Genomic DNA, 21,976 nt, shown 5'->3' with positions numbered 1-21,976 from the left:
AATTTTCACTGTTGTCGTCACAGTCTATCCCTGAATCGATTTTCCCAGCCCACCAGTTTTTCAGAATATCTGTTGTTTTACTCGAATGCTGCCTGTAATTCAGCTGTTCTAATTTCGTAACCATCATGAGCTGAGGTTATCAGTAAGTAAGTACTACTTTTAATAAGAATAAGTTACAACTTCCGAACAGATTTCAGTGAACTGATCAGGAGGAGGATACTGTAGAAAAAGAGGTTTTATAATCTTATTAACCTCATTTAACGAGTACGAATCTTCTATTACACCTATCTAGGTCACGCCCGTTGTAGAGAAAAGTGCGTAGTGATCACTACTGGAACATTACAGTACTACAATACTTTGGAGACTTTAAACAGATGTGAAACTTTCCGAATGGTCAGACACACTTTTAAATGCCGCGTGGAGTGACCGAGCGGTTTGTGGCGGCATGTCACGGACTGCGTGGTCCCTCCCGCCGGAGGTTCGAGTCCTCCCTCGGGCATGGATGTGTGTGTGAGAATATGAGAACGAAGTCTTTCGCGACGGCACTGTTGAATAAAATATTCTCGGACTTCTTGCCGCGTCAAATCTTGGTAAACCCTCGAGCGTGTGTGTGTTGGCTCAAATGGCTCTGAGCACTATGTGACTTAACATCTGAGGTCATCAGTCCCCTAGAACTTAGAACTACTTAAACCTAACTAACCTAAGGACATCACACACATCCATGCCCAAGGCAGGATTCGAACCTGCGACCGTAGCAGTCGCGCAGTTCCAGACTGAAGCTCCTAGAACCGCTCGGTCACCAAGGTGGACTGTGCCTGTTGTTCTTAGCATAAGGTAGTTTAAGTAGTGTGTAAGACTCGGGATAGATGACCTCAGCAGTTTGATCCCTTAGGAATTCACACACATTTGAACATTTTGAACACTTTAAATAGATGGGAAACTTTCCGAGTGGCCAGACACACATTCCCGCTCCTGTGCAGAGAATGTTTCGTCACCTACCGATGATGGTGTAGGTGACTCTTTGCCGCTACAAGAGGGAAAACAGTGTGTTAGTACAGCTATGCCGAATATACCGTTGTTGCCAATCAGTTTGATTTTGCAAATTCGGCAAATGCGTCAAAATTTAACTGTTTGGTCTAATAATGATAAAATGTTCTACTGTTCAAATAAACAAATCGAAATGAACAATATTCTGCAGATTTCAATGTATCTTCTTTTCATTAGCTGTAAATAAAACCGCTCCATTTGATTACCCGACACTGTAAGCAGGTAGCAACCTGAAAACCTAATCATTACACATATGCGGATGAGTGTGTATGGACCGAATAACGATTAGTGCGAGCAGAAGTCCAGTAGTATTTCCAGATTGGATATTGGAGTGTTTGCGTTACCAACATGAAGCGGCCTTGTGTAAGCAGCTTACGGAAAACAGAATTTTGGAGCCAGTGTAATGATTGTGACAGAGTCAACTAAAACACTAAGACGGAAAATGTAGAAACAGAACAGTTGTAGTCAAACTGTAGTTGCTAAGACTCATTTAAACCAGTTGAATGAGCAAGAGAGGGTTCAATGGTGCAAGCAACATCACATCTGGACTTCATATCAATGGAAACTAGCAGAATGGTTCCAGTAACTCATTTTGATGTTGTCTAAGTGTTTACGAATCTAGAAGATTCTATGAAGAATTTCTTCTTCTAGCTACATAGCGTGATGGACGTTCTGATATTCTTTAAACGAGGATATAGTCTAATTTCTGTGTTTCTGATCCCCAAAAATTAAAGAGTAGTTAAGTATTGAGATTCATCACATTGTCTTACCTGTGTTATCATATGAGGCAAGCACTGGATTCTGTAGTACATTATATCTACCAAGAGTAACAATAAATTTATAGTGCATCTAATTTGGTAGCTATATTTCCTAACCCTCGCAGTACCAGCTTATTATTCATAACGTACGTTAGCAAGGGGGGCGGGGGGCTTTATTATAAGAACAATTCGTCATCTGTTGTTGACATATGAGAATAACATAGTTTTTACAGAGATACCGATGTGCAGACAGGGTCCAGAAACTGAAAATATCTTTTAGAACACTCTTAGCAAAAACAACGCACTTTCTTTTACATGCAGTACCTACGAATGGCCGGAAAAGGTGGGGGGGACTTCATGCCCACCCTAAAAATTTTATTAACTGTTCTTGACTTTTACTCTCAACATACTTCTTAAGCAGAAACTGACGTGTAAGTAAGGACCTGAAACTGAAAATAATAAATATGCCATTCCTCGGAGAAAGTGTCATCTGCTACTAAACATAAATTTTTGGGTTAGATTTAACTTAAAAAAATTAAAGCATTTATGAACTGTGACGGAAGAATTCACTCAAAATACTAGTTTTTTAAAATTTTAAAATATAAAGTAGAATATTATATTCCAATATTTTCAAAAGGTGGGCATAAGTGCAAATCCCAGCCCAACACCTTGGTACTGCGAGGGTTTCTCTTCTTGCTGCTTACTGGGAAGGCAGAATGCCTCCATCCTGTGAAATAAAACGCCTCGTACAACCACTGAATTTTCTCGAACCTCCAGTGAACGCAGTTCTCATTACGGCATTTACAGACGGATAATTTTTTTTCTTGACGATAACTCACTCTGTTGTGAGGTTATGTTGTGAGGTTTTAACTGATTGAGGTTCTGATATGTATACCACAAAGGTCGATAACGACCCTCCCTAAAATCATAACAGCTATTAGCACATCTTATACCATTAGGCATAAACACATATTCTCTGTAGGCTTGCCTAAACTGTCTTAACAACTGTTCTAAATTAGGTTTGTAGTATCACAGTTCTTCTAATACAATAACTGCCCCGGACGCCTTTATTTTTTTCCCATAAAACGCTCTTGCTAGGATGTCAATTCGAGCCTCCGTGTAAGGTACCAGGAATGCAAGCCGGAGCGAATCAGGATAGTGCCTTATGTGCTCCCAGTTTTTCGTAAAAAAAATAATAACGCCGACATCAGCTGGAACAATACGCTTTCATTTTGAAAGATACATTTCGGTTTCATCGAACCGTTTCAGAATTTTGGTTGAGGTAGTGTAGGAGATGATTGAGATAAATAAAAGGGTCCATATCTGTACCAAGATGATGATGAAAGAGAGCCTTACTTGGATACATCTACAAGAGGATGGCTGCACTTTTCTGGAAATCTGATTCCACGAGAAATCCTTTTAGGTACTCGCGGCTGTATATTCAGGACATTCTCACAATAATTTTTAAATGATTTCATTTTCCCATAGAAGATAGCAAAAACGTAATTTCATTTATTGTGCTTATACAATAAAGGAGGAAGAACAAATGATTAAATTTTCAGTTGATTTGGGGTGCCCAGAGTGTATAATTCAGTACGCCGAGCTGCCGCCTATGGCATCAACAACGGCTGCTAACCAGCCGAGCGTCGAATCGAACTGTACTTGGCAGACCGAGCCAGGTACATTCCAATGTGCTTCCCCTCCATGACTGAGTTCATGAATCGTGATGGTTGGCTACCGGTGACGAGCCATTTGCTTGGCTGATCGATCCAGGTACATTCCAGGCTGCTTCCCCTCCATGTCAGAGCTCATGAATCGTGATGTTTGGCTACCTGTGGCGAGCAATTCGGTCGGTAACCTTTGACCGGATGTTTTCAACACGTGAGAGAACAACGTGATTGCCAGGCTGACAGACGAACACCGTCTCTATCTCTATCGAGGTAGGTTATTACAGTACAGTAAACACGCGGCCCTGCGTTATCTTGTTGAAAGAGAACGCCACGGAGATCTCTGACATAGCGTACCACAGTAAAAAAGGGGGGAGGGAGGTGTTGTGCAAATGACGCCACATGATCGTGTTGCTTGCTCCCTGGTAAACGGCACTGTTTGCAGCAGGTGCTTGGATCTGTATGATGATGATGGAAGCAATCTGGCACCATTCTTTCTCCTCAGAACCTTCACACAGGAATGCGTCCATCATCACGCTGTACACAGAACTGGAACTCTTCTGAGTCAACGAAGTGGTTCCACCCCTGCGTCCAGTGTTGTCGTTGGTGTCATCACTGGCAGCGTGCCTCTGTCTGCTACTGCGACCAAGGAAGCCGCAGCACGGGTCGTCGTGCTGGCTGTTGTAAGGGGACTCCTGCCTCCAGCATTACTTTTCCTCAACGGAAGTAGTCGACACCAGAAATATTGTATTTTAGAATTTTGAACAGGTTAAAATTATCTCAGCTGTTTTTCTAAAAAAAAATCGTATGATTTTGTACACGATGTCTTATATTTCAAGCTAAAATGTATAAAAACAACTAACTTTATTTTCTTTGGTACAATCAATTTGTACCAGCTCTGAATAGACAGTTAGAATTATTATTTTTTAGATACATTTGAAATCACGAAATATTTTGCACACTTAAAATTTCTGTTATTAATTACGTATTTGGTGCTATTTATTAGGTTTATTTTTGGAATCATTTATAAAATAATAATATAAATTATTAGAAGTTCATTTGTCAAGAAAATTTGTAAAGCCTTTGGAATATTATTGTTACCGTAGAGTGAAGTATTAGCGGTCATGCCTCTGATGTTAATGGACGTGTTTCTGTATTTTGGAAGAACAATGTAATTTTATCTTTATTAATGTGAAAATTTAAAAGACAGTGTCATATGGAAAAATGTGAGAGAAGAAATTATAGTGAAAGCAGAACATTTGCACAGGCTTACTTCAAAATTATTTAAGTCGGTTGGAAACCTGAGATACTAAAATGTCAAATTTCAGCTTCAAGAATCAACTTCTAGACATGAAGAACTGGAGCCAACTACGAGAAAAGAAGATACGTAAAATGTTTATCTTAAATCTTACTCCACTCGTATTTTTGAAAATAAGAGAGACTTTACAATCGAAAATAGTTGATAACAACAACAGATTATGGGAGATTACACAGTCCATGCAGCTCTAGACATCATCGAACTTGTGAAGCCATAACGGAATTAAATATGGTTGTGGCAAACAAGACTGGAAGTCCTCCGATATGTGAAGGGAGAGCTGGTGCGCAATCCAATAGGGACATCGCAATAATTAACGAACATGCGGTTAGGAAGATTGGATCAAAATGGCTCTGAGCACTATGGGACTTAACATCTGTGGTCATCAGTCCCCTAGAACTTAGAACTACTTAAACCTAACTAACTAACTAAGGACATCACACACATCCACGCCCGAGGCAGGATTCGAACCTGCGACCGTAGCAGTCGCACGGTTCCGGACTGCGCGCCTAGAACCTCGAGACCATCGCGGCCGGCTAGGAAGATTATGACCGTAAAAACTGAATGAGACCTCAACACGAATGAGCACAATATTATAATCTTTAGTTGACTCTTACAGAAATGAATTCACGGAAGAAGTTGGATGAAAGATGTTAAATACGTGGTACTATATAAGGAAAGCCGATTGGAACCATCTGCGGAGTATTAGCTACTGTCCAGAGCCGATAGAAGCAGGTGGCAACATGGGCACAAATGCTCAAGAACTCGTCACCGCAATGCAAGACGCCATGAAAGGTGCAACACTAAGTCAAAAGACTAAATGGCTGGAGTTCACGAGTACCGTGGCACGGCAGCACCCAGACTGAGAATAGAAGCCCGACAAGCAACGACATCCTCTCCAGAGAGGCTGCACTGCGGAAGAAAGAGCTCGCCGACTGGGGAGGTACAGGGACCTTAAGTAGCAATGAAAAGGTCACCTGCGACAGGTAAGAACACAACACTGGGGCCGATTCGTAGCATCGAACCTCCATCTAGGCCGATGCGGCATGCCATATAAAATCGTCTGTCAAAAGACAAAATCTCTTGCAATATTATCAACTGTAAAACGAGCAGACGTCAGCATGACAGGGAAATGATGAAAATCTGCACAATCACTGATGGACATTCGCTTTTCACGCGACACTGCAAAGGACGAATTTGATGAACACAGTGAAATGTGGAAGAAAGGTAATGAAGCATACGATGGAGACGAGATAGTTTTCCAATTTCGGATGGTGATCTGGGTAAAGAAATCCTGAAACTGAAAAGAAATGAGTCACCTGGTACTGACTGCATCCTTGCTTAAGTTCTGCATGGCCACTATATGCATGTAATGCGACACTTGTGCCAACTTTATAACCTGTTTTATTGCCGGGAACAATACCAGACGCATCGAAGAAAGCAAATTTGAGTCTCACCTAGCTCCAAAGACCTACATACCAATTTGCTTTGTCGATACATTAGATATAGAACACCAGAGAAAAAACTGTTCATGGAATGAACTCCCAACAGTATGCATACGTAAGTCATAGATCAAAAGAAGACACTGTAAAGGAGACGAAAAGACTTGAAAGTAAGCTGGAACCTCCAGAAGTAACCTGGAAGATGGATGTAACTTAGCACATCAACAACTACATTAGTGTCAATTTCCCTGTTCCACTCGAGAATGACGCGTTAGAAGAATGATGGTCGGTAAGCCTCTGTATCAGCACTAATTTGTCGAATTTTCTGGTGGTGATCACTTCGCGAGATGTATGGGGGGGGGGGGGGGGAGGAATTATTTGCTATTTACAGTCTGTTGTATGGTAGTGACAGATAGGCAGAAAAGAAAATAGAGGGCAACAACAGTGGCAGACATACGTATGGTAGCAGGTGAATTCTTCATTAATAGTAGAAATAGTTACCGTGATGGGAGGCAATATTTTATCGGATGTAACAATGCATACTGTTTGATTATTTGCGGATGTATAGGAAAAAAATTGTTGTTGATTGTAATAATAGGAGTAAGAACGAAAGCAGCCTGCATTTAAATTGTAGGTAACAGGCTACAATGTAATAAATAAAGTAAAAATAAATGATTACCTTTGCTGGAAATAAGCCCACTTTTTAAATTCAAGGTACACGCTCCTGCACTTCATAGCGAACAATATGCCTGTCCTCTCGGGCGCTAGTCGTGAGAGGATGCTGATATCATACATGGTTCAAATGGCTCTGAGCACCATGGGAATTAACTTCTGAGGTTATCAATCCCCCATCTCACATGGTACTAAGGGCCTCCTAAGCCCATCGATTCCATGGGAGCCTTGGGATCTCGACCAATGGAGCTATCGGTTATCACGGATCGACGTATCACCGTCTCGCCACGCTACGATTTTGCCACTGACGAATTCAGACACGTGCTGGTATGTCTGGAATGAAATCACAAAGTGTACAAGTTCTTTTTCACAATCGCGAAAGAGGTGTAGGAATTCTGTATGGGCTGAAACGAAAATGTCCCACATACATGACGAGTGACTAACTCTCGGCTGGCACAATGAGTAGACTTCTCTTGGCTTTTGAGTATTCCCCACACAGCCATCTACGTAAATGAATATAATGACATATAACTGGGAGAGATAAAAAACCAAATTGATAAAAACAAACATCAGTGACCCTGATGTAAAATAAATATGAAAGCAACTTGAAATAACATTCTAAGTTTGCACAAAGTTACTTAGTTTACGTGAGTTAGTTTCTATATCTCTTTAAGCTTCCGTTGGGAAAAAAAGTAAAGTTCTTTACACACTGCAAAGTCTGTGGTTGCCAGTAATGTTGGAACAGATGGTAACTTGCATTTCTTGCTCACAACATTCCTTAGCAAATTTGATATGATGTCCCACCGACTGACCATCCAAATTTGTGCCTCTTGCTACAAGAGGCTCAAGATAATCTTCTGAGAAACAGCCAGTAGACTATAACGATTTCTGAACGAAAAATCCTCTCCGAAACTTTATTATAAATGAAATTCCTCCAGCTGTACTTAAGATTTTATATTTACTTCGCTACTAGTATCGATTTGCGTCAACGCCATCTTCAGGCCCATACACTTTGATGAAATCAGTTGTGTGTGGCTCAGTCCAGCAGTCCGCGGTGAGACCAACACGTGCTCCACTTGGATGGCGGGTAGTAACTTTTCTCATATACAGAATGTCGATAGCTTTGCTGCTACCTACTGTGTGTGGTTGCGTTGAAATGCTAGTCAGTTGCAAGTGCGAGCACGTCAGTTCGCCGCAAACCGCTTTCATGGTTTCGCAGTTTTAATGGTGAGCATTGTAGTAATGGGTGGATGGAAATATCGGTCGTCTCGGTTGTCAGTTGGCAGACCTGTGTCCACCTGTCCGTTCTTCGAGGCTACAGCAACCTCGTGCACGCGAGTACGCCTGAAGGAGTGGCTAGGCGCGGGCGGTTGCCCAACCCGTGGCGTCACGCAAAACAAATGTGCTTCCTTTCTCCTCTCCCGCAGCCGGCACGTGCGCTGCGCGCGGACGTACGTGGAGGTGAGGCGGCGAGCTTGCAACATGCCACGGGCCGCCCTGCCCACCCACACATGGCGACGCCCACGGCGAATGCCGTACTGTACTGCGCTTCACTCACTGCGGAGAGCCGTTTCCTCTGTTCCGTGACGTCAACGGGTACATTGACCGCTCTAGTGAAAACTCATATGAGGAACGAAATGTCGGTGACATGAAATAATTACAATATCTAACGTCTACTGTACAGGTCATCCGATGCCAAAACACTACGTCTTCTACATGAAAGAAGTTAGAAACATGCGATGTATTTTAACTTACGCATCGAAACATAATATTCACCTTGACGTGAATTGCAAGTTGTCGGTTCACATGATTAAAGGGCAAGGATCTCCTTGTTATAGCTAGCTCGTTGGTCACGTTTGGGTTACGGTAATACATTCTACGGATCGGAGACGGGAACCGTACTATAAAAACTTATACGATACTATACAAAACGCGTAGAATATGTCTTGGTACCAGGAATGTGATTTTCTCTGCCTCGTGATGACTGGGTGTTGAGTGATGTCCTTAGGTTAGTTAGGTTTAAGTAGTTCTAAGTTCTAGGGGCTGATGACCAAAAATTTTAAGTCCCCTAGAACTTAGAACTACTTAAATCTAACTAACCTACAGACATCACACACATCCATGCCCAAGGCAGGATTCGAAACTACGACCGTAGCATCGCGGGGTTCCGGACTGAAGCGCCTAGAACCGCTAGGCCACCGCGGCCGGCTGGAAAGTAAAGAACCGTCCCTACACTTGCGGCGCAAATATTTAAGGATAAAATTTTCAATGTAGAGGGCTACATTTTCAGAGGACACCTTGTTATCTTGCCTCGGCAAACTTTCTGTACTGTCTTACACGTCTACTTACTGGTTGTGTGAGGATCTGCCAGCAATAGCAAGGAAAATGTAGTGGCGACACCGGACATTTGATTAGGCATCTCTGTACGATGACTGCTCATATTTGAATGAAGCTATTTATGTACTGTCGTTGATCCTGACGTGCGATTTGATCTGCCAGTCTCTTCAACTATTTAAAATCATGCCTTACTCGAGCTCAGAGCCAAATATTCACAAGCGAGGACACTCTACACAGACGGCTAAAAGAACCAGTATGGAACACGCTACGCCTTTTGGGATAATTATGCGCCAGCAGAGTTTAAGCATAACCTGCCAAGGGCAATGACGATAATGACGGCAGAGTTTACAGCGACCTGGGAAGCTATTATACATAGCTATGCGGCGTGCGAGGATAACATTGTCATCTTTTCGAACTCCCAACCTGCACCCTCTCTCCTTAAACATTTTCATCGAGCGTATACAAACCACCCGATAGCCCACGAGATGGGGGCATACGTAAACAAACTGAGGGGGAATAATTGTAGGCCCCGCAGGTACTGGATTAAAGTGCACAACTATGTCCTGGGCAACGAGATCGCAGGAAGTCTTGCTAAGGAATTGGTGACCACCGGTATAGAAGACTGTACGCAAATTCCGGCAGAGGATGTCTTACAATCGTACAGGAAGAGATTTCGAAGCGAGCGGAACAAAGAATGGCAAGCTACCATAGCGCGGTTGAAATATAGTCACTCTGTAAATATGCACAGTGCCTTCCTCGCCTACGCAATGTACCATTTCTACTTTGTGACTCTGGCGAAGAGAAGGGCAAAAATTGTGTATTTTTTGAATGATCAGTCGTTGGGACATCACATCAAATTTGCTAAGGAATGTTGTGAGCAAGAAATGCAAGTTACCATCTGTTCTTACATTACTGGCAACCACAGACTTTGCAGTGTATAAAGAACTTTACTTCTTTCCAACGGAAGCTAAAAGAGATAAGTAAACTAACTCACGTAAACTAAGTAAATTTGTGCAAATTAGGTTGTTATTTCGAGTTGCTTTTGTATGTATTTTACGTTATGATAACGGGTATTTGTTTTTATCAATTTGGTTTTGTATCTCTCCCAGTTGTATATCATTACGATTCACTTACGTCGATGGCTGTGTGGGAATACTCAAATGCCAAGAGAAGTCTACTCATTGTGGCAGCCGAGAGCTACTCACCCGTCTTGTATGTGGGACATTTCCGTTTCAGCCCATACAGAATTTCTACAGTTCCTTCATCATTGTGAAAAAGAACGTGTAGACATTGTCCTCTAGCATGGCATGCTGAAGCGCAGGGTCTCCATGTCTGGATGAACTCTTAGATTTCGTGCTTTCAGTTAGAAACTCGATTACAGCATGCTGCTTCTCACAACGACGAAGGTACGTTACATACTGCCACGCTACACTATATAATTCGGAGCCTTTTAGTGGCATAGGATTACAACTTACGTCAGCGAAGCAACAAAGTCCACCGTGTAATGTGCATGACCTGTAATTTCTCAACCGATGTTAAGAACTGAATAGAAAATTTGGAGGCGTTACTATTTAGCACGCTCTCCTAACATACAATTAGCTTGTGGAGCGCAAAGTAACCTGATTCATCTATTAGACCTAACTGAATGACGAACATTTGCTCCAACACTTCTGTTTCGTGCTTCAGATGTTTCTGAGCTCACATGGACATACAGGTGCGTGCATTTCTCTGTCTGCTTATTCCCTCCCCCCCCCCCCCCCTCTCTCTCTCTCTCGCTCTGTGTCTCTGTCTGTGTGTGGGGGGGGGGAGGAGGGGGGGTGCGTGTGTAACAAAAGAAAGATTGAAGCGAATCTGTGCAGTTCTTGTCTCGTACGTTAAAACAGCTTTTGTCTAGAATAAACTCTTCAATTACAGATGCAGTTGTAGCCACAAGAAGCAGTGGATCTTCGAGAAATGTCATGTGAATAGTGACTTGAGATAAAACAACTTGTTTAAGCGATTAGCTCGGTAATCAGTTTTAAGAGCAGTAGAGAAAGAAACCAAGCAAGTCAAAATAGCTAAATCAAGCACACAGGTGGCGTAGGACAGGCAAATGCCGTTTTCGTTTTTACGTATATAGTTCAAATGGCTCTGAGCACTATGGGACTTAACATCTGTGGTCATCCGTCCCCTAGAACTTAGAACTACTTAAACCTAACTAACCTAAGGACATCACACACATTCATGCCCGAGGCAGGATTCGAACCTGCGACCGCAGCAGTCGCATGGTTCCGGACTGCGCGCCTAGAACCGCTAGACCACCGCGGCCGGCTTTACGTATATGTTGGTGAAAATTTTCTGGAAATAGTTACTGCCCGAGATAAATACGTCATTAAGATGCGATGGGGATCGGAGCAGATACGTTGACGCGGTTCTGATTAAATGTTGATTAAATTGCGGCCGTGTTAGGAATGACACAATACACGTTATGTAAATCTCAGCCATTCATTTACTTCGAGGCTCGCTTTTCTTGTCAATGGTTCTGTCGGATAAAACTGATTACTGACAAAGGGAGATTGTGGTAGATTATTAGGGTACAATTTGCATCGTTAGTATTATACGCTTGTTCTTATGAATTCATTTTGCTTATAGTAGAATATGTTACGCTTTTCCAGCATCTATAATAACAGCTATTAATATCAAATAAGGTGAGATATATAAATGCTAATTAACTACTTGTCAGGAGACATCGGTTTTGCCATAATTTATCAGCAAATTGCGTTAATTACAAACTGATGCAGGACTATAATTATCAGAATGTGTGTTGCATATTTTAAAAAAAAGCCTTGCTTGCTAACAGCGTTTACTTGTGCATAAAATTATTCAGTGCTTACTAAGTACCGAGCGAGATGGCACAGTGGCTAGAACACTGGAGTCGCATTCGGGACGACGACGTTTCAAACCCGCGTCCGGCCATCCGGGTTTAGGTATTCCGTGATTTCTCTAAATCGCTTCCGGCAAATGCCGTGATGGTTCCTTTGAAAGGGTACGACCGATATCCTTTCTCATCCTTCCCTAATCCGATGCGGTCGATGACCTCGCTGTTTGGTCGCCTCCCCCAAATAAACCAAGCTTTCCCTGTCCCACTCATTCATTACTCAGATGATTGTCAAGACTGTATCTTATTAAAGTCTTGGCCAAATGATGGTTACAAATTATTCGGTGAATTGAAATCCTTGATAAATATGAAATCTAAAAACATTATCCCAAGTAATCGCATTCCCGAATCAGCAAAGTCCCCATCCAGCTTGCTGTACACGTAATTCGGTTGGAAATAACCCAGCGTTGTACATTGACCCTACAGGACCAGTTTGGGCAAATCCAGATATGAGTGTTATACAAAAAAAAAAAAAAAAAACTTCATATCCCAGTGTAGTAATCTTAGAAGTAACCGTGACAAGGAGTATTATCGAACATTTCGTACAGTTCTTATTAAAGAGGACATCTTCCATAAACAGTGCAGCGGGTCAGGGATCTATAAGATATAGATGATGCGTCGAAGCCTTATCTGAACATCGGTTTGACGCAGCTCTGTACGCTACTCTATCACATGCATCTGTGTGTATCTTTTGCAACATAAATCCTAAATAATCAATACATCAGGAGCATCAGACTGTTTTAAAGTTGCCCGCCGGCCGCCGTGGCCGAGCGGTTCTAGGCGCTTCAGTGCCGAACCGCGCTGTTGCTACGGTCGCAGGTTCGAATCCTGCCTCGGGCATGGATGTATGTGATGTCCTTAGGTTAGTTAGGTTTAAGTAGTTCTGAGTATAGGGGACTGATGACGTCATATGTTAAGTCCCATTGTGCTTAGAGCCATTGGAACCATTTTCAACATACATCCTTCTGAACAAACTTACTATAGTCAACCTTTGGTCTCCCTCAGCAGCCCCTTCCCCCTTCCCTCCTCAAAAATTCTCTTAAGTGACCAAATTGACTATTCCTTGATGACTCAGTGTGGCCTGTCTCTTCTTTTAGTCAAGTTGAACCATAAATTTCTGTCCTTTCCAGTTCGTTTTAGGACCTCACTAGTTATCCGATCTGCACCTCTTATTTCAAGTTAGCACCACATTGAGCCAACGGCCTTGCCGCAGTGGTTGCCACTGGCTCCCATCAGATCACCGAAGTTAAGCGCTGTCGGTCTTGGCTAGCACTTGGATGCGTCGCAGTCCGGGTTTGTCGAGTTAGCAAGCGAGGTGCACTCAGTCCTTGTGAGGCCAGTGGAGGAGCTACTTGATTCAGATGTAGCAACACCGGCTACGAAAACTGACAACGGCGGGGAGAGCGGTTTGCTCACCACACGCCTCTCCGTGTCCTCATCCGGTGAAATCTAAGTGTGAGGAAGACAAGGAGGCCGGTCGGTACCGTTGGGCCTTCAAGACCTGTTGAGACGGTGTTTGTCTATTTGTAGCACCACATTTCAAAACCTTCTGGTCACTTGTTATCTGAACTGTCTATCGTCCACGTTCCAGTTGCGAACATGGTTGCAGTTCGCGTAGAGACCTTCAGAAAAGACTTCCTAACTCTTTAGTTTATGTTTCACTTTAACAAATTTTTCTTGTCTGAAACGGTTTATTGCTATTGACACTCTTCGTTTTATATACTCTGTACTTCAGCCATCGTAATTTATTTAACTGCCCACATATCAAATGTCTAGTACTTTTAGTGTCTCATTTCCTAATCTAATTCCTTCACCATCGGCTGATGTAAGATCCAGACGATACGTGATTATACAGGGTGTTACAAAAAGGTACGGCCAAACTTTCAGGAAACATTTCTCACACACAAAGAAAGAAAATATGTTATGTGGACATGTGTCCGGAAACGCTTACATTCCATGTCAGAGCTCATTTTATTACTTCTCTTCAAATCACATTAATCATGGAATGGAAACACACAGCAACAGAACGTACCAGCGTGACTTCAAACACTTTGCTACAAGGAATGTTCAAAATGTCCTGCGTTAGCGAGGATACATGCATCCACCCTCAGTCGCATGGAATCCCTGATGCGCTGATGCAGCCCTGGAGAATGGCGTATTGTATCACAGCCGTCCACAATACGAGCACCAAGAGTCTCTACATTTCGTACCGGGATTGCGTAGACAAGAGCTTTCAAATGCTCCCATAAATGAAAGTCAATAGGGTTGAGGTCAGGAGAGCGTGGAGGCCATGGAATTGGTCCGCCTCTACCAATCCATCGGTCACCGAATCTGTACTAACACTTCGACTGAAATGTGGAGGAGCTCCATCGCGCATGAACCACATGTTGTGTCGTACTTGTAAAGGCACATGTTCTAGCAGCACAGGTATAGTATTCCGTATGAAATCATGATAACGTGCTCCATTGAGCGTAGGTGAACGAAACTAAAATGAGCTCTAACATGGAAATTAAGCGATTCCGGACACATGTCCATATAACATCTTTTCCTTGTTTGTGTGTGAGGAATGTTTCCTGAAAGTTTGGCCCTACCTTTTTGTAACACCCTGTATATTAAAGATGGTAGTAACCGCACTGGTTATAACCTCACTTATAATCCATCCAAGTCTTGTGCAAAATATTAAAATGTTCAGCATTGACTGAAGGCCTGAAATCGAGTAATACATTATGAACGGAATAAATGATATGCTTTGGAACATACAAAAATAACAGCCAACGTAATAAGACCTACACTGTCCCTTGAGCAGATATGTTAAACGAGCCGACAATGAAGAAGAGAGAGTGATTTTATGTTCTCGTACACAGTAGGGCGTACTAGACTAACACACGACGACTATACTGTTTGTTATTTCAAAAAGATATAAGGGGCGACAAAAAAGTTTCTGTTCGAAGGCCGTGCATCTCGTAATCGGTATACCAATCAGGAAAAATCGCCTTGAGCATTGAGGCAATAATCTCGCCGAGGCACCAGGTTGAAGATACCTGTCTTAAAACACCTTGTTGTGCTGTGTGATCAAGTCCGCATATGCCTGCTGTACATCTCCAACCGACAGGAATCGTCGACCCTTCAAAGCCTTTTTTTAAGGCACCGGAGGCGTGATATTCACATAGGGAGAGATCAGGACTATAGGACGGGAGCTAGAGTTCTCCCACTTGAGTTAGCTAACTTCTGCGTTACGATATTTGCGATACGGGGACGTGTGTTACCATGAAACAGAAGCACCTGTTGTTGCACCATTCCACAAGAGTGGTTTTCAACAGACATGCTGCCACATACACATTCTTCATTCTGCGATAAGTGTCTACCGGTGTTTGTCCTTAGGCAGCTAACAAAAGGATGACGACGCGTTAGTCCTGTTTGGAAGCATTTGATAGTAATGTCGCCATAGTTCACGTTTCCGCATTCACTGCACGTACGTCGGACAGACACAAATGCCAAACTAATCCCTTGCCTACATATCAGTTCTTATATATCCACGTCGGAGTCTTGTTACATTGCATATACGCTGCAGCAACACCCCTTGTATTCCACCTTAAAGCTACGTTTTGGTTAGCGATGGCAGCACTTTTATGACTCGTGTCAGTGAAACGGTGCTGCCGTATGCGACTCTCCATATATATATATAATGTGTGTGTGTGTGTGTGTGTGTGTGTGTGTGTGTGTGTGTATGCGCGCACGTTTTATGTGAGGCAGATTTTGTTCGAAGTAATCACGGACAGGACACCGGGATGCACCTAGCTATCAATTTACTTTGTTTGATAGTGTACCTCTTTGTCAGCATCGCCTATCGCTACCAGAGAGTCAGTGTAAGGAGAACGGTGATTTTGCACCTTAAAATAGGCTTGTGGGTAGCCACTGGAAAGTGCATCTACGGGAAGCATTAAGTGTGTAACTGATCTGATTTCATCCTAGAAATAATATTTAGTGCATTGTTGTAGTGGTCACTATTTACTGCTCCTGTATTTGTGTGTGGTCATGTAGGAATATGGGGCGATGAACAGGCCGATCGGGCTGCCAAGGAGGCCTGCAGAGAGCAGGATGTGGTCCAGTGTCCTATTCCCCTGCAGTCTGTCATCTCTGCATTCACAAGAAGTGCATGGAATTGTGGGAGGAAGAATGGCTGGCGGTGACTGCCAATAAACTGCGGTTGGTGAAGTCAACAACTCGACCGAGGCGTTCCTCCTGCCGGTTGCTCAGGCGGGAAGAAGTGACCCTCACGCGTCTTCGGTTCGGGCACTGTCCTCTCACACATAACTTTCTATTACGGAGGGAGGATCCCCCGTTTTGTGATGCTTGTGGTATGGACATCTCTGTCCGCCACATTTTGACAGACTGCATTTTATACCGTGATGTGTGAGCAGAAGCACAAGTTGATGGAGATCTGCCCTGTGTTTTAGCTAATGATGAGACGTGTGTGTCTAGGGTTTTAAAGTTTTGTGATGTGTCTGGACTCTGGCCTAAACTTTTAGGCTGGAGGTTTTAGTGCATTGCAAAGTGGATGGCTCCTCCTTCTTTTCCTTGCGGTCAGCCAGCCACTTCCATCTGCTATATTGTTTTAGCTCCCTCTACAACTTTCTTCCTGTGTTGTCCTTGTTTTACTGCTGATGGCATGCTTCGTCCCACGTTTCGGTGTGGGTAGGCACATATTTTTCCAACCTTGTTACTTGTATTATACGTTCTGTTTTATCTTACTGTTCTGAGTATTTTCTTGACACCTGTCTCAATCTGTTACTGACAAGGGAATCTCCCCATCGCACCCCCCCCCCCCCAGATTTAGTTATACGTTGGCACAGTGGATATACCTTCAAAAACTGAACACAGATCAGTCGAGAAAACCGGAAGAAGTTGTGTGGAACTATGAAAAAAAAAGCAAAATATACAAACTGAGTAGTCCATGCGCAAGATAGGCAATATCAAGGATAGTGTGAGCTCAGTAGCGCCGTGGTGCCGTGGTTAGCGTGAGCAGCTGCAGAACGACAGGTCCTTGGTTCAAGTCTTCCCTCGAGTGAAAAGTTTACTTACTTTATTTTCGCAAAGTTATGATCTGTCCGTTCGTTCATTGACGTCTCTGTTCACTATAATAAGTTTAGTGTCTGTGTTTTGCGACGGCACCGCAAACTTACAGTTCGGAAAATATTCATTGACCTTGTTACTGAAGTCGCGAGCTATATTTGCTGGATTCATATTGCCCAACGGAATACATCTCACGTATTTAATGCACTCTCGTCCAAAGTGTCGAACAGTCAACTGGCAGCCAGGGAGCCTCGTTTGCAGGAATACTCTTCTCTTCCGTGTGCTGTAGTCTACTGACGTCGTGTGTTTCGATGTTTGTTTGGATGTAGCGTCCCCATGCTACGGCTCAGTTACCTCGCATCGGACGGACGGACGGACGGACAGATAATACTTGTCTGAAAATAAAAAATAAAACTTTTCACTCGAGGGAAGACTTGAACCAAGGACCTCTCGTTCCGCAGCTGCTCACGCTAACAACGGCACCACGGCACTCCTGAGCTCACACAATCCTTGATGTTGCCTATTTTGCACATGGACTACTCAGTTTGTATATTTTGCTTATTTTTTCATAGTTCCACACAACTTCTTCCTGTTTCCTCGATTGATCTGTGCTCAGTTTTTCAAGGCCTATCCACTGTGCCAACTTATAACTAAATGTGAGGGGGGTGCGATGGGGAGGTTCCCTTGTGAGCGGGCGCTGAAGACCTTGCCGTCGTGCGCCCGTACAACCCTCTCGATCGATCCATCCATCCATCTTAGTATCTTCAAGTGACTATGGTTTTACTGTCCTCTTTCTTACTTTCCACGGTCACGATACGTTCCGCCTATTCCGCCTTCCCGGCATACGTGACCACCTGTTGGTTCGGTGTTTTGCAGGGTGACGAGCACGGAGCCGTACTTCGTGAGCGAGGCGCTGTTCTGTCCGGAGGCGCAGCTCGTCAACTCGCGGCCAGTTCGGCTGCACGTCGCCACGCTCGGCCGCTGTCTCCAGCAGCCTCCAGAGGTAAGTCTCAGCAGCCGCCACGCATCCGCTGCCCGTCTCTGCCACTCTGTGAGGCCGGGTGGTACAATTATCGCGTGCTCTCGTTACCTTCAGTCCACCACTGCAGCTGGCTGAGCATCACCTGGAACTAAGTACGACGTCCCAATAAATGTGTTCTTGGTGTGTGACAGCATCAGGTTAGATTATTAACGACAGTTATCACTACTACAGGTGGTTCCAGTCAGGTTGGTAGTATATACATAGTGTCCGAAACGTTGTCTAATGTTACAAAATGTCAGCGTCACTCACTGAAGACGACTTTTTTGACACTGACAATGGTAGCAGTTACACACCTCCTGCAAGGTGATATTCCTCAATTCTGGTCTATAAAATGTGAGCCCTTTCTCAATTCACTTCATCTACATCTACATCTGTACTCTGCAACGCATGTTACGGTATATGACGGAGGGTACGTTTTGCATCATAGTCACTTATTCCTCTTTCCTGCTGCAGTCGCTAATGGCCCACGGGAAGAACGACCATTGAAAAGCATTGCTGTGAGCTCGGATCTGTCTTAATTTTACCATCACGACCTTTTTTGCGAGAGTTGCTTAGGAGGAAGCAATAGATTAGTGACTGTTCTAGGAATTTAACGCTCTGAGAATTTTAACAGTAAACTACTATGCCTCTCTTGTAGCATCCATCACTGAATGAAATTGTCACAAAACGCGTGGCTCTTCTTTGGATATTCTCTATTTCGTGTACCAATTCTGTCTGCTACTGACTCATAAGGATGAGCAAAATTGAAGTACTGGTTGAACGAGGATGGTGTAAGCTACACTACTGGCCAGAAAAATTGCTACACCACGAAGATGACGTGCTACAGACGCGAAGTTTAGCCGGCAGGAAGAAGATGCTGTGATAGGCAAATGATTAGCTTTTCAGAGCATTCACACAAGGTTGGCGCTGGTGGTGACAATTACAACGTGCTCACATGAGGAAAGTTTCCAACCGATTTCTCTTACACAAACAGCAGTTGACAGGCGTTTCCTGGTGAAATGTTGTTGTGATGCTTCGTGTAAGGACGAGAAATGCGTACCATCACGTTTCCGACTTTGATAAAGGTCGGATTGTAGCCTATGGCGATTGCGGTTTAACGTATCACGACACTGCAGCCCGCGTTGGTCGAGATCCACTGACTGTTAGCAGAATATGGAATCGTTGGGTTCAGGAGGGTAGTACGGAACGCCGTGCTGGATCCCAACAGCCTCATATCACTAACAGTCGAGATGACAGGCATCTTATCCGTATGACTGTAACGGATCGTGCAGCCACGTCTCGATCCCTGAGTCAACAGATGGGGACGTTTACAGCATCATGATGGTCGCATCCGTGTTTGGTGACATCGCGGTGAACGCACATTGGAAGCGTGTATTCGTCATCGCCATACTGGCGTATCACCCGGCGTGATGGTATGGGGTGCCATTGGTTACACGTCTCGGTCACCTCTTGTTCGCACTGACGGCACTTTGAACAGTGGACGTTACATTTCAGATGTGTTACGACCCGTGGCTCTACCCTTTATTCGATCGCTACGAAACCCTACATTTCAGCAGGATAATGCACGACCGCATGTTGCAGGTCCTGTACGGGCCTTTCTGGATACGGAAAATGTTCGACTGCTGCCCTGGCCAGCACATTATCCAGATCTCTCACCAACTGAAAACGACTGGTCAGTGGTGGCTGGGCAACTGGCTCGTCACAATACGCCAGTCACTACTCTTGTCGAAGTGTGGTGTCGTGTTGAAGTTGCATGGGCAGCTGTACCTGTACACGCCATCCAAGCTCTGTTTGACTCAATGCCCAAGCGTACGAGTATCAAGGCCGTTATTACGGCCAGAGGTGGTTGTTCTGGGTACTGATTTCTCAGGATCTATGCACCCAAATTGCGTGAAAATGTAATTACATGTCAGTTCTAGTATAATATATTTGTCCAATGAATACCCGTTTATCATCTGCATTTCTTCTTGGTGTAGCAATTTTAATGGCCAGTAGTGTATTTCATGTGGATTCTTCCCATGAAGTGCAATCTGGCATCTGCCGTATCTGTGGACGTTCCAGTTTAAACCACTCCGTACGCATACTCCCAGACATTTAATGGATGTGACTGAATCCGGTTACTGTTCTGCAAATAGTGCAATCATGCAGTGATAGGCTTTCTGTCTATTTATGCATAGTACGTCACATTCGATTATGTTGAGGATGAATGTCCATCCCAGCATCAAGCGTCGATTCCTTGTAGGTTTCCTGCATTTCGCTACAATTTTCTGTTATCGCGACTTCTTTCTATACAACAGCATCATCCACGAAAACCTTCAAGGAACTTCCGACGTTATCCACGTTGTTATATATACAGAGTGAAAAGTTATGCTCCCACAGACGCTCTCATCACAGCCCTTCTTCTAAAAATGTAGGGCGTACAGCAAGGATCTAGGAATTAGCTTTATATTTCGTTCACAGCAGTTTGCGTATCGAAATGGGAGGTGGGGCGGGGTTGGGGGGGGGGGGGGGAGGGGAAGGGGTGACAAGTGAGATTGCCACTTTAATTCAGAAATAAAATGTCTTCCCAGCCTCGGTATCGATCCCGCGTAGTCATCTGGTCTTGGTGCTTTACAAACCAAAAAGTTAGCTGTTGACCTATAGGCTTTTATACCTTGCAAAGCTGCGCTTTGCATGGTGGTACATTCGTTACTCATTTACAGATGCAGAGATGGAATACTATTGGTCTACATATCTCGATGTACCTGATAGTATCTTTACCGTTCATGGTAATGGCAGAATCGTATTACTATCTGTCACAAACAGTATTTCGTTAGATATAGCGTACTGATTTTGGGTAGAAGAAAATTACTGTTGCCTGAATCTACATCTGTAGTTTCGGTATCAGTTTTCAAGACGTGTGAGAGGAGAATGAGCTATGTTTGATAAACATGCACCAATTTTTTCCGAAGAAAGTTGTTTTAATCGAACCTGGAATATATTTGAGCATCTCTCACCAGACCTATTTCATTAATATGGGCCTGTAATGTGTTGCATCTGTTCTTTCATCGTCGTTACGCACAGGAGGGATCAGCTTCAGTCTCGTGTCTGATTGCCACATGCAGCGAATGAAGCATAAATCAGCAGTCAGTCTGCGTAGTGCCTCCAGCTGGGGGTGATCCCAGAGCTTGGGAACAGCTTCGTAACACGTCCCGTCACCCGAAGCAGGTCATTGTGAGATGAACTCAAACATCATCTTGTAAGAGCTGACTTAAAAGTGGATCTTTTTATGAGCTTGGTCTCTTACCTATTCCACCAAGCAGCTTCGCGCACCTTCTTGGATTGAGATGATTCGCTTCCTCCGTTTTTTCTGGTCGTCTACCACTTTGGTTCAAATGGCTCTGAGCACTATGGGACTCAACTGCTGTGATTATCAGTCCCCTAGAACTTAGAACAACTTAAACCTAACTAACCTAAGGACATCACACACATCCATGCCCGAGGCAGGATTCGAACCTGCGACCGTAGCAGTCGCACGGTTCCGGACTGCGCGCCTATTACCGCGAGAACACCACGGCCGGTTGTCTCCCACTTTTTTTAGGGTGCATATACAATTAGTCTTTGATCACCACGGTTCCGGAATTTGAGTCTAAGGTGGGATTTCCATGCTTAAACCACAGCCTCACTTTAACGTGAGAGGTACTTCAACTAATAACCGCACAAATTC

The 21,976-nt window shown here is 43.8% G+C and overlaps 1 protein-coding gene across 1 annotated transcript in view; it reads left to right on the top strand.

Moving 5' to 3' along the window:
- LOC126354769 (UPF0489 protein C5orf22 homolog) overlaps positions 1-21,976 on the top strand; it is a 1,899,147-nt gene that overhangs the window by 329,717 nt on the left and 1,547,454 nt on the right. Inside the window, exon 2 of the mRNA XM_050004662.1 lies at positions 18,105-18,231. The gene's annotated coding sequence lies outside the window, so the exon portion shown is untranslated. The remainder of the gene's footprint in view (positions 1-18,104; positions 18,232-21,976) is intronic.

Source organism: Schistocerca gregaria, chromosome 3 (assembly GCF_023897955.1).
Source record: "Schistocerca gregaria isolate iqSchGreg1 chromosome 3, iqSchGreg1.2, whole genome shotgun sequence".
Taxonomy (NCBI): domain Eukaryota; kingdom Metazoa; phylum Arthropoda; class Insecta; order Orthoptera; family Acrididae; genus Schistocerca; species Schistocerca gregaria.
This window is presented reverse-complemented; position numbering and strand designations above follow the sequence as displayed.